The sequence below is a fragment of the Rhodnius prolixus genome, unplaced genomic scaffold, assembly GCF_049639745.1.
Source record: "Rhodnius prolixus isolate KJV_2025 unplaced genomic scaffold, Rpr scaffold_3, whole genome shotgun sequence".
In the NCBI taxonomy this organism is placed as follows: Eukaryota; Metazoa; Arthropoda; class Insecta; order Hemiptera; family Reduviidae; genus Rhodnius; species Rhodnius prolixus.
In genome coordinates, this window is record NW_027411603.1 from 39,683,985 (window position 1) to 39,698,541 (window position 14,557).

At 33.0% G+C, this 14,557-nt stretch overlaps 1 protein-coding gene across 1 annotated transcript in view; it reads right to left on the minus strand.

The window, feature by feature from the left end:
• LOC141452675 (neuropeptide F receptor-like) overlaps positions 1–14,557 on the minus strand; it is a 290,310-nt gene that overhangs the window by 227,265 nt on the left and 48,488 nt on the right. The gene's annotated exons all lie outside the window — the stretch shown is intronic.

Here is a 14,557-nt window from a genome sequence, read left to right on the forward strand (position 1 = left end):
TGAAAACCAATATTTCGCTCCCTCATATCTTATTATCTTGGTTGGTATATTATTAATGAGTCATAAAAAGTAATATAAAAATTAATAAAAAGAAAATTCTACAGGATAATTAAGGAAGCTCTATTCGTATGCGTTTTCGAGAGGATTGCCTTCCGAAGAAGAAGAAGAAGAAGAGGGATTAATTGAAAAAGAATGAATTTATGGCATTCCTTATATCGTGCCTTACATATGGAATCTCAAAAATTACGGATATTGTTTAGCAGATAGAACTGAAATGCTGTACTAAGTATGGGCTCAGGAATAACATTCTTAGGAAACGTAATTTAACCTTTTCCCCGTTTATTTTTACTTCCATAATTCGAACCTCTGTTCAAGAGATAAGAAATAAGGTTTAAAAATGTCTGTTGGCAAGAACTGATTTGCAAGTGGATTGAAAAGAGCAAAGGAAACTCTGCAGGACATAATTTGTGTATCCACTGTCTATGTTATGTACACACGATTTTGCATTATACCAATCTCTCACCAAATGAAAAGCAGTGAGCGAATTTACAAATCTTACTTGGAAGTATCATTGAATAAACGGCGTGTCAACAAGCAGAGAACAGTGTGGCTCTTAGTATCTAGGATATCTAATTCTTAGACTCCATCTGTACGCAAGCTATACATCAAGAAAACCGTCTAAGAATTAAAAACAATATCTTCGCAATTTTGAATTTAGTCTGTTTTGAAAAAAAGTTAAAATAACGCCTGTTTTTTTTCAGATGGTCTTCCGTTCAACTTCATATCACGTATCGTAGCTGCCTTATATTTCTAAGGTGGTTAAAATAAAGAATATATATTCTTGCCTTCAATCAACCATGTCTTGAAACACAATTGTTTATATTCCTTAGCAAGAGCAGATGTTCAATGCGTCATCTCAGAGAAAATGCAATAAAATTATTTTTATCTTTTGAACAGTTTACATTGAATCAAATAGTTTTAAAACAAATAGTAGAAAAAAGAAAAAGATAAACTCTCTTTTGACTCATAGAAATAAGTTCGTAGAAATGAATTCAGAATACATAAGAAATTGCATGAATTATTCAAATAGTATATAACATCCTGCATAGTGCAGTAAACAATAAAAATGGCAATTTATATAGCGATACTTTAGGAAAAAACAAAGTCATCCTAACAACATCTTGTACAATATACACTAGAGTTCACTTTACATATTCTAAAAAGCACCCTTGTTTCAAGTATATGTTTTTATGTGTGAAAGGGTGCACATGTGTGCGTGTGAATTCAAAACATATTTATGAAAGATAACAAGTTTTTAATTATTAAGTAAGATAAATACAGCTGACATATCACACCGTTAATGACGTGATTAAGGTATCGATTTGTTTATTATGTTTCTTATTAATGACATGTTTTTTTATTGGCTCCAGTCTTGGTCTTCCTAGTGAAGGATAAAACTTTCCATTGCTAATTCGGTAAAAACATTTTGTGTATATTATATAACCTCTTTTCTTAATTAGTGTTTGTGTCCCGTTAAAGTTCTCTTGACTGTATACATGTTTAATGTGAGTTAGTTTTGGACAAGAGATCGAACAATGCAAGAAAAATCTATTTTGATGGGGAAGGCTTATAAGCTTCATATTTTGGACCATTCGGCCTGCCTCAGCAATTTTTCTTTTTAAGAATTTAATTGTTGATAGTCAAATTGCGAATGGAATCCCCATTTGATACATTATATTATAGTAATTATTTGGTATGAACAGTCTTGCCAGTTATGACCAATCCTACAGAATGGGACTCACTTTGTTGGCACCTTAACATCGTCGAGAAAATTCTGTATTAAATGATGAAAGCCACTTAAAAATCAGTCCAGCTAAATTCTCAATTTAACGCGTTAACAAAATAGTTACTTAGTACACATACAGAATAGTTACAATTAATATGCACACACCTAAGCCACATAAACCATCAAATCTGTTCTAACGTATGAATGTTTCTGACAACTAATAATGCAATACATTTAAATTTATTGAATTATTCATCACAAATGTTGCTACTCATCAGTTATCATTGCTTAGATGTTCACTACAGAATAATTATTAAAACTATAATTATATAAGCGAAGAAACGACATGATTAATGGTTTCAACAACAGATGGCAGTAGCAAGCGTACAAATTTATTGCTGCTACAGAAACTAACAGCTAGAGAGAGCTATCTGTTTACCAATGAGAATTCTGTCACCGTCAGCTATCTTTTTTTGTTAAAAAAAAAAAAAAAAAAAAAACAAGAAATAATTTAGACCTAGATCGATGATGTTCCTTTTTTTGACCAATCGATTTATGGTTTATTTTGTTCTATAGATAAGATCAGAATTTTGAACATTTTGTCCAAATGCACTCATTAAATTATGAAAACCCCGAAGTTTGGACTTTTTGTTAAATTGTACTTTCTAGAAAATAAAGTCATTCGTAATATTTTGTTGCAAGGAGACGAGCCTTAGATTGGAAAATTAGTTTACTTATTTGAAATTATTTTCAATCATTGTAATTGATTCTCTTTCTGCTGTGAAAAAATCAAGATGATTATTTCAATCATCAAGTCATAATCGTCTACTAATTTTCTACTGTATATGTTTATTTATTTTTATTGAAAACAAGTCAACACCATTTGCTCCCAGAACCTTTTTACTGTACAATGTGGCCTCCAATAAGTGTCCCCTTGTTAAAGAATGTTCACGTCATTGACCCGAGTAGTGGGTTGTAAGAAGTTCCTAGAAACAGAAAATTAAGGGTGAGCAAGCTCTCGCCGTGGGCTCTCCGTGTACGTTAAGTAATGAGCTTGTTCCTTCCAGTTATCAGTTACTTTCTTATTGGTTTCTCCAATGTTGACTGGAATTAGTTTTAAGTAACAATGTCCTAACTGATTCTATTGAAAACTAAAGACTTTATGTCCTTAATAATAGAATGAAACTTATTAGAGTTAGATTATTGTATATAACTTCAGCAGCTGTTTTACATTCTGACAACAAATGTTGCTTGGATAAGAATAATAAATGAACTAAACGTTTCTTCGAAATTATCATTTATTTAAAGGTAATCTAAAATAAACGGGTTTTCGCTGACTTCTTTCTCATTTTGGTGGGGAATGTTGCAAAACTGCTTCACACATCAACAACTAGTTAAGATGTCCGCATTGTGCATTAATATGCATAACCTGAGACGGAGATTCAACGCTGCGGTGAAAGCTATTCGTGATCTTGCCAGCTGAGCCCAGGATCAGATTCTAAAAAGCAGCCTAGTTTCTCTTTCAGAGAGCCACTTTCTCATGATTTCCTCTTTTGCTTCGTACACTTTTTTTTCCTGCTTTTTGGTGGAAAAGATTTACCAGAGAATTCTCCGTTGCGTGCTTATGTTTTTTAGAACAACTGCACGATATGATCCGTTACATAGGATAGGCCAGAGTACAGACTGTATTCGTTATTTTCCAGCACGAGTTGAGACTGAACTTATAGTGTAAAATGGTGTTTCTCATAAAAGCGCACTTAGCAGCCAACTGCTGATGCATTTGGCTTTTTTTTTTTTAATGATTTAAGGCGCGTCATCATCTGAGGTTATTGGCGCCCAGAGCTTTTTTCAGTGCACTGCCGGCCTCCAGACAGTATTCTCTCGTTACAGACAACACTGTCCATCACCGGACAGTGAGCTGTAAGAAGCTCCTAGGAAGAGAAAATCTAAGGGTCAGCAGCTGGATTCGAACCCGGGACCTCCGCGTGGGAGCCCAGTACGCTAACTGCATGGCTAATCCCTTCCCTTGTTAATTGGCTATTTGATTGTGATTTAATTTCTGTAATCTATTTAGGCTTAGTCTTGCCCTTTCCATTGTTTCCGGTTTCATGGTTTCCGGCTTTGCATGTCATCTCCAGCACTTATCGTCCACCCTTAACTCTTTTATAACATGATTGAGATATGAACTGTACTTTATCAAGTGATCCGTGTTAGCGTTCCTAGAGGCAACGTCACGCTGTGAGAGAGACAGTTAGTCTCTCTCTTCACTCATGGTTTCACCGATGTCAGACCACTTAATTTCCTTTGCAAACCCAACAGGAAGTTGCTAGGCTTTCCAGCGGCCAATGACATTTACATTCCACACAACTCTTTGCCCTTTAAAAGGGTCATGCCGCATTTGTGTCGCACATGTTATTGTTTGCTTCACAAACTACTTAGAGAAGTTGCGATACTCTGACTCACTGTTAACAGTTTTTTAACCAACAAATAAGAGGAGCTTACCTTCAATTTTGTAAAACTAGATCATCTTTAACATGACTCGTGTAACCACGAGATGGTTTAGCAAATTTTCACTTTGTAATAAACTACTATTTAAAAAAACAAAACAAAGACCTAGTTTTAGAAAATAAAAAATATAAATGAATCTCATCGTAAACAAAAGATGTTTCCTTTATTTGAAGGCTATTACAAAAGGACGTCGTCAAAGCAACTATAAAACTTGTCGCTTGCAAACTTGAAACTTCAAGACTTTCCCTTGCTTGAAGGCGACAACCAACAACATACCAACTTTACTCATTAATGTAACCACCACCCAGGTTTAAAGTTTTCTTCACTACTTTAAATCCTTTTGATTTAAACATGAGAAAAGTTAAAAAAACAATTACGTTTTATTATTAGATTATGGAAATGTTAATCTAACAGTTTCTAATAGATTTTTTAACTGTCTGAGAAGCAACTATTCAGCACAAATCAGTTCTTCACTATATTCATTCTATACTTATTCAAAACTTTAAAGGTAAGTTGAGATTAGATTAGACTCGGTGTGCTTTGTGAGTCGTATGCTCGACTAACCAAAAGAAATAGTTCTAGAAGCAGATATTTCACCTGTTTGTTAGGTCCAACTTTTCATTATTATTCTTTTCTGTAAACAAAATATCAAAACTCATTCCAAATGTAACGAAACTTATTTAAGAGGCTGTTTCTTCCTTCTCTTTGCAAAAGCTGCTCTTGAGAATGTTTGAAATCTGATCTTGAGAATATATCCGTAAATATTTAATAATTTGCTTCACTTCTTTACATGGCAAGATAAATGATAATTTATTAGATGTACCATTAAAATCCAATAAATTAACCCCATCTGTTAGATCCGCTACATTAGACAGCTGCCGAAAAAAATGACCGATAATGAAGAATTTTAGCTGCCCATACCTTCTTTTTCAATTCAGTGGCTATTTTCAATATGCCATTTTTTTTCTTGTGACTGTGACTGTATTTATCCCAAAAATCACAACATTTAATCACGTATTTAGTCCACAAACAATGTTTTAGCATAACCAGTAAATATCACCAGTTTCAATTTATGTATGTGGGTACAAAAAAACAATTAAAGCCATGGGATTTCTGACTGAGGCAAGCTCAATTCAATTGGTGTCCATAATTCCATTGTTTTTATTCCATTTAAACTTTTACAAACTTTTTTTCATTATTTTTTTTATATCTAAAGAATATATATTTAGATAAAGTTCTACCGTTATTGAACACACTAGTAATTTATACATTAGGAAATTAATTTTTGCTGTTTTCTGGAAATTGGCAACAAAAAACAGACAAATCTTCAACAAATTTACACTAAAATCACGCCCAGTTCTCTGAGCTTGGAGTCCCAAACAATAATAATTGTTTTTAATAATAATAGGAAAAAGATGGCGAACTTACTGGCCCAAATCTCTATGATTCATGAGAATATGTTAGTAATTCCTAAAATTGAAATCTCGAATTCTTTACGGTTTTAACATTACTGGCCAAAAAGATAAGTTCTAGACAAGCCAGTTAACTCTAACCGGTTGGAGTTAACAGTCAGTGTCCAGACAGAAATATACGAGTCTCTACAGGATTATGTTTTTACTTTTATTGTTGCAAGAAGTGTTATTACGCTTGTGACAGATTTATTACATTAAATTTTCGACGGTCCCTTCAACTACGAGAAAAGTGTGTTAGCCACTCTCTTATACTTTTATAAATCTCATAAATTATATATCATATTCCATAACTTTTATATAAAAGTGTAAGCGTATATAAGTTACTAATATATAAATCTGAGATGCATATTTTGTACAATACATTTCAAGAAGGAGTAACACATTTGTTATCCTGATTTTCTGTCGTTTACAAAGGTTTTTGAAGCTTAATAACAAAAAAAAAAGTTTTTGGAACGTACAATTAATCATAATAAAAAACTTCATAAAATTTATCATTAAGGAAATTAGGTTTTCTGTGAATCAATCATATCAGTTGACAATTATTACCATCTACGAGTATATTTCTCTACTTTAACAGTTCATTGTCTCTTCAACTTTTATTCAAATTATTATTATTATTATTATTGAATTATTTACTCTTTTCTGTAACTGCTTCTTCTATTATTATTTTGCTAGTTCTTAAGTGTTGTGGAAAAAATATAAAAGAAAACAATATCAATGAATTGGAGCAAAAGTAATGTTCCATAACAAGGAGAACATTTTATTGAAGAACTGCTAAAATGACCCAATAAAACGCTAAATTGGACCTTAGCCAGTATTTCTCTACAAGGTTAATTTACGAATATTGCCTTTCTATAAAACAAATTCTTTAGTAGATTTGCTAAAATTGACTTTTTGGCCACTAGGACATATGTTATAAAGGACTAACTATAGAATGGAATAAAAGTCTCCACTTCTAACTGCACAACAGTAAAACAGTATCTTTGCTCCTACCAGAACTAGATTTATCTTTTAGCAAGAAGCAAGAATCTTGAGTAAACATTTGCACGACATATTGTGCCTGTAAATGACAATGATTTGTTTCTCAAACGTTTAATTTCTCCAAATAATGAGGTATAAAAACAGTGCTACAAATGTCTATTGATGGTACAAGTATCAGATAAAGTAAAATCTCTTTAAAACATAAGGCTATTTTTGCTTGATATTATATATAAATTATCAATGTCAAAGATTATTCAGAAATCAAAACCTCTCGTAATTCCACTATTTGGGAGAGGCGAAATTAAATTAAAAATTCTATATATGGGGTAAATTATTATTACTATTAGATCGTTTAAATAGCATGGGACAAACCGTAGTTTGGTTTTATCGCTTCCCTAACCAATCCCAAAATAAAACTTTAAATGCCCTGAATTGTATTGAATTTCTAGTGGGTTTACAATATCGTAAGATAGCTCCAAATAATTCACTTGCTTGTTGTAGTACACCACTAAATCTGAACACACTATAAGTGAAATTAATAAATCTAGGAACACTGGCCTGAATTAATTCAGAACAAATCGATCAAAACTCTTAATTGTGTCCAAATCAGCCAATGAAAAAAACTTCGTTTCACCTGAATAATTCTTTTTATAAATCTTCTTATCAGTCTGGAAGCAGCCAGACGTGTCTCTTCAATGCTTCTTCTTAGTTATAGGTAAAAGTAAGTTATCCACTCGTTTTCTTCAAAATAAAAATAAAAAAAAACTCTTAAATTTATGCAATGAATTTACTCTTCCTTTTAACCAATTTTACTTTAATCTTGGAGCAAAGATTTCAGTGTTCTGTGACGTTATATAAGTGGATGAATGTATAGTTAAACTTTCGGTTGACGTATTTCAGTTAAACAACGCGGTTAAAGTATTAATACGAAATGGTAAATATTGAGATATCTGTGTCTTCTTGTTTGTATTTATTTATTTTTTGAATATTTAATAACAAAAAAAAAAAATTACAAAAATAGAAATAATACAAAAACAAAATGAAAACTAATCATACTTTTTCTCCAAGCTAATCTTTACTTGGATGCACATAGACAATGGATAAAATCCGTCTGTCAGGTCTGTATTTATTTGTATTCATTTCATTATTATTTACCTTTAATAATTTATTCATTTTATTTTATTTTTAAGTACGCCTTTTTGCAATTCTCTCCTTTACTTATTTATACAACATAAAGCATTACTCCCTCTTATATTTTAAATAGATAACCATATAGAAGAACTTAATTAATTAACTTGATTAATTGGAAAAAAACTCTGGGCGCCTATAAACTCAGGTGTTGAATTAAAAAAGAAATTCTTTTAATAGGAGTTCTTAATCCTATAAATTAAGAGTATAAATTAACCTTACTAATGAAGTTTCCGAACATTTACCATTAAGTATTGGCAATAATTTCTTACCAACATATTGTTTATTATATTATAACAAGTAAGTTTTCTTTGTGTAGAAATGGTTTAGTAAAACGGGCAAGCATCCAGCATGAGAATGTGTACGCCCCAAAAGTGTCAGTGTTTCTGGCAAAGTGATGATACTGCAAGAATTGCACTAATTCTTCTCTAAAAAAACCATTGTACAGCAATTTCCAACGCTGTAACTATTAGATGTACTAGCAGCTATCTATTCACTGATCCCCCAACTGAAAAACACAAATCTGGAATTCTCACATTAATTTCTTTTACTAGAATTGTTCAACCCTTTAAGGCTCTCTAGAACCTTGTCGAAGGTGCCACGTTAGTTTCAAATGTAATTTAGGCCATCATGAATTGTTAGTAAGGTTTGTTGTTTGGGAGTTGTCTGTTATAAAATTAATTATATTGTTTAGAAAAATTTTAGCCTTAGCAGTCCACAAGTTAGGAGCTTAATACTAACTGTTTAAAATAGAACAGTATTTTTTACGAAAACATGAACTCAGAACACACAAAAACTCTCCTTAAAACATAATATTAAGAAAAGAATAAAATGAATGGAATGAAAGAGTTCGGGATAACGATCCCAAACATACAGCCAAAAGTACTAAGGAATGGCTGCTTTATAATGGCCAGGAAACAACTTTCACCCCTCCACAGTCTCTGTATATAAACCTTATTGAAAATTTATGGTCTTATTTGGAGAGGAAAATTCGAAAATTGAAATGTTCTTCCAGAAAAGAGCTCATAACCAATTTAAAGAAATCATGGGCAGTAATCACATCTCAAGAGACACACTAAACCTGGTGGAATCTATGCCAAGGAGGCTTCAGGCAATAACAAATGCAAAGGGATTGCTTACAGAATATTAGGTCTTTAGTTTTGCTTTAATTATAACATTCAGACTGAGTGTATGAATACTTATTTTGCATATAATAAATTATTTTTCTGCTTTTTAATCAATTCTTTATGTTTATAAAAGAAAATGAGAGCATTAAATTCATTGTTACTATCTTCGATTTCAGTGCTGAAGAAATAGTCATCCTAGAAACAAAAGTTCAGTAGATAAAGTAAAATAAGTGTACGAATACTTTTTTTGACCACTGCATATGGTTCCATCAGTTAGATCCTACATTAGATTGCTGCCAAAAAAAATTGTCCGATAAATGAATTATCTTGAAAAAAATATAGATATAACTTGATGAGGATGTCATTTGTAAAGAAAGTCGTGTTTCTTGAAAAATAAATCTGTGGAAACTGAAAAAGTCTTTTAAAAAAATACACAAACAAATCGGGAATTCTATTAGTTTATTTTGTACAAGAACTTCTTTACCACATATGAAATTGTTCTGCTTTAAGAATTACTGAAGATTGCGTAATACCAGGGCTATTGCTTTCAAATAGGGTTAGAATCGTATTGGAGTTAAAAATTATTCCAGTAACTACGGTTATGAGTTGAGAGCGAGGACAGCCGCAATATAAATGAATATTCTATGCCAGCCTGTAGATGGAAAGGAAGATAAGCACGGTCTAGCAGAGCCAGTTTAAGGTATATGCCTTCCCTGAAACTCTGGTAGTGAGGACTCTGATTTGGCCACTTCACGCTTTGGTTGTACGAATTCAAGCTACCCTTTAAATTGGTCAATCGAGAATTAAGTCCTAGAGCGTTTCTGCTCCCATCGAGTCTTTTTATATCAAATCCAGATGTAGCACTGATATCTCCTACTTGTAAAACGATCCCCATGAGGGACCGGGAGGACCGGTGTGCCCTACAAAGGTCCTTACAAATCCTATGCTGAACGTACAAACATATATACACATTACAAAAATAATTTTTTTGGGTTCTTTTCACTTTTTGTTCCACATTTTCAGGTGAAATGTTAAAATAAGAAAATTTCCATTTCTTGGATGTTCTGACTGTAATGTCTGTGATATGTGCCTGCAAGTGGTGATCTGTCCAGTTAAAGGTTTCTATAACGCTAGTATATTTTACTGGAGTTCCACTAAAGAGTTAATTTTATATTCAAGATATGAGCACTGATAGTTTCTTAAAAATTGCTGGAAGTAATGAAGTTGCAGTTCCTGCATTCGTAGATCTTGCACACGCAAAAAGAGAAAATACATATTGCAGTACAGTAAAAGCTCTTTATTCGCGGGGTATATGTTCCATAAATATGCCGCGAATACAGAAACCGTGAATAGGGAATGGTAATTTATATGGGATTATAGGGGATACGTTCCTAGGTGACAAAATAAAAAAAAACTAATATATAAAAAAATCAATTTAATTGAAGTTTTTTAACATTTTGATTAATTATCTTAAGGCTTAGGCAATGGTTTGAAGAATTTTGTAATTTTCTCTTGCTTGGCAGTTTTTAAAAGCTTTTGTTTGCAGTCAAAGTTTGAACTTGCCACTACAACTACCATCAGGTTCTTTAAAATGAGCGTAAAGATACTTTGCCTTCTCCCGGACCATTGGACCACTCAGGGGCACCCTTTTTTTGGATGCGGTCTTCGATCCATAATGACAACGCCACTTCCATTTTTTTCTATTGCTGGATCACGAACAATTGCTTTCATTCTGTGCGTTTACATTCTCAAAAACACCGATCGCGGCGAAGGCGGCTTATGTCAAAGTCCTCGGCGATATCATTTAACAACATACTTTAGGCAAAGTTGTAATACTAAGATCTATTTTACTTTTTTTATTAGTCCATTTGACGGCATTTACAAAGGATATTGGGTTGGATACCTATTGGAATCCTTTTATTATCATAGTGTACTTCCGCGAATATAGGAATTAGGTCGCATTTTTTTAATCCGCGAATAGTGAAAACGCGAATGAAGGAAGCGCGAATAAGGAGCTTTTACTGTACCACCATTCACGTAAATCCTTTATGTGCTCCCAATAAAATACTGGTGAATAAAGAAAAGTTAAGTAAAGGTACGAGAAATAATGTTCCTTTACAAGCGATTTCTGAGAGAATTTCTCACCAAAACTGCGGATATTTGCGTCAAACCATGCAATGAAACCAGCAAATTCCATGTTGGACCCATGAAATTTGAATCAAATATCCATATAAATAGAAACTATTTATCGACACAAAATGATGTAAATGCAGCCGCATCATATTTTAGAGAACAGAGTCGTGGTATTCACGGAAATCCTAAAATTTCCATTTCTACTGAAGTTTCTTTTATGGTTTTGTAATCAAGGATTGCATTTTTACATGAGGTTTACTCTTCCATTAATTTAATTAAATTTACATAGTATCATAAACAAAAATTCTAAAAACTCTTTTAATTGAATCGAAATTCTTTCAATTTAATATAAATTCAAGTAGACTAGCTTTTGTTTGATAAGAGCGGAATACAAAAAAAAAAAAACAAAGCAACAGAGAACAAAAAACGTAAAATTAAATTAAGATGAAAATGAACAATGAGATACGAAAAAACTAAATTAATAAATAATAAAGCCAAATTAAATAAAGATATGGACATTCATTCTGTTTTCATAGTGTAGCTCAAATGGAGAAATAAAATCTTTCGCTGTAAATTTTCAAACTTTTCGTAACGCTACGACTTATATTTCATGTTATTTATCTTTTAATATAGGTCCACTAACGTTAGAAAGATGGATTTCGTGCTAGAATCCTTTCTTAAAATTAATTTATAACACAACAATTACTAACAAAGACGTGAGATCTGTTAATCTGAATAGACATTTTCTAATGCTAACAAGTAATCGTTCAAGTGATTCTAACTTCTAGTCAAAAAGATTCCAAACACGAAGGGACACTTTAGATCTTACACCGCTTAAAATAGATTTTCATAGAAAAAGAAATAGTCAATGAGAAGTTATAGCTTTCGATATGAGTGATCCGTGATAACTTTAAAGACATCAGATGAAATAGTCTGCTAGATAATCACGGAAAAATTAAAATCCCTTTTAGGGATTAGCATTTTCGGTCACATTACACTTCTTGAAAATCGAAATTTCCTTTAGTTTATTTCAGTGTATTAAATACACTGCTCCACAAAAAAAGTGGCGCACTTTAAAAATGCGTTATTTTTTTTTCTCTGTAACTTTTTTGTTCTACATTTTATTTTAGTTAGCAAATATAAGAAGTATAAAGTTACGGGAGGGCTAAAATAAAATAAAAAATGATCTAAAAGAAATGAAAACCTTTAATTTAACAAGAAAGTACTTCTCGGCAAAATATGAGTTTGGAAAAAAAATGTATTTCTTCCGATTAAAAAAGAGAATAAGAATTTTAGTAACGTGTATTGCTCGGCTTACTGCATCCAATCTCCTCGGCATACTCCTTATTAAATTTCTCACGAAATCTTGTGTTAATTCCTCCCATATCTCCACCAGAGTACTTCGCAACTCTTCTAAGCTCCTGGGAGGATTATTTCTCCATCTTAATCGCCTACCCAGCTCATCCCAAAGATGTTCAATTGGATTTAAATCCGGGCTGCGTGCTGGCCACCTCAAAACACGAATGCTAGTGTCCTGTAGATATAACACAGGCGGCAGTGTGTGGTCGGGCATTATCACGCATAAAAATAAAATTCTTCCCAATAAATGGTGCATAGGGTATCACATATTACTGCAAAATTTCCCTCACATACAAATCTGCATTCAAGATTGTCCTGTTGAACACGTGGAGCTCAGTCTTAGCCTCCATAGAAATCCCAGCCATCACCAGCACTGAACCACCTCCGAATGGTAGTCTACCAGAAATATTGCACGGAGCGTAGCGCTCCCCAGGCCTTCGGTAAACTGGGTAAACCCATCAGGTGCATAGAGAGCAAAACGGGACTCGTCTGAAGTGAGAACGTTTCTCCAATCGTTCTCAGACCTGTTGCGGTGTTCCCTAGCGAACTCTAGACGGGCTCTCCGATGGTCTACGGTGAGCAATGGTCCCGTGGCTTGCTTCCTAGAGCGTAAATTCATTTCAGCAAACCTTCTTCATACGGTTTCGGCACTGAGTGAAACTCCACGAACAGTAAGCAGTGTTTGAGCTGTTTCAGAAGCAGTTGATGTACGATTTCTAAGAGTGTGAATTCTGATAAATCGGTCATCAAGTGCTTCTGTGGCTCTTGGTCGACCCGAACCTTGTCTGCGAGTGCAGAGGCCTGTCTCCTGGTAACAATGGATGGCTCTACGGACGGTGGTCTCAGGCAACCCTAACGTTCGAGCTGCGTACCGCTGACTCCGTCCATCCTCAACTAATGCAATAATACGGGCCACTTGCTCTGCTGTAATTCAGAGTTTGCAATGCTTTCAGCTTGAAAAAAGTCGAAACGCAACTGTAGAGGTCAATAAATTTATTTACTGTTGAGGTAAAGTTCACGTTGTTGTTTACACAAAAAGACTGAAGGGGATTAAACGAGGAATTGCTTCTCTATTTACGTGAAACTTTGGGCCTTGATTCGATTAATTGTTCCCTGACAGTTTATGAAAATAATTAAAACTAATAATCTTTCCCCAAAATGTGATAAAACAAAAAATAAACGCTTTTTTCAAAGTGCGCCACTTTTTTTGTGGAGCAGTTTATGATGAATAATAAATCATATTAAATATGATTTAGTGTATTAAAATAAAATATAGCCTATTTTAGTGCCTATTAGTACCCAAAAGAAGTTCCCCAGATTTCAAATAAAAATGGCTTTAATTTTATCCCCAAATTGGGTCTCAATAACATTCAATTCATCCGCTATCTCCAGCTTTACATGTTTTACTAAATCCTAAATTTCAATCAACTGAATTTTTAATCGTTCAATTTCATCCGGGAATTTTCATAACTGAACTAATTGTTTGCAAAATCGTATAAAATATTGAAAGGAAATTGTTCGCTTTTTTTTTTACGAGGAAATAGAAGACCCTATTCAGTCAAGCGGCATTTTCTATTGAAAGATTTTCATCGTCGCTATGTGTTGCTATTGACCCAGACGATTTTATATTAAACACTTTTTTTTTTAGATTTGATAAACCTAAAAACAGGAGTACATAAAACGCGTGACTAAATATTTCTGGTGCAGAACCATTTCGAAACTTTGGCATGGTCACAATACTTACTAGGAGTGGGATTAAAAAAAAAAAAATGATTAGGTTTGGCAGTCCAAAAGAAATGCCATTATTAAATCCTACAACTAGGGGCCATTATTAAATCCTATAGAATTCTCTTGAAATATTCACATCTTTGAAATATGAATAAAATAATATCCAATCTAAAATTAACCTGCAATCAAAATTGATTTTGAAAGTTATGGACGAATAATGAATTTTTAAGAAAGAAGATGGAGGAGAGTAAATAGCGGAAATGAAACGGCTAGTT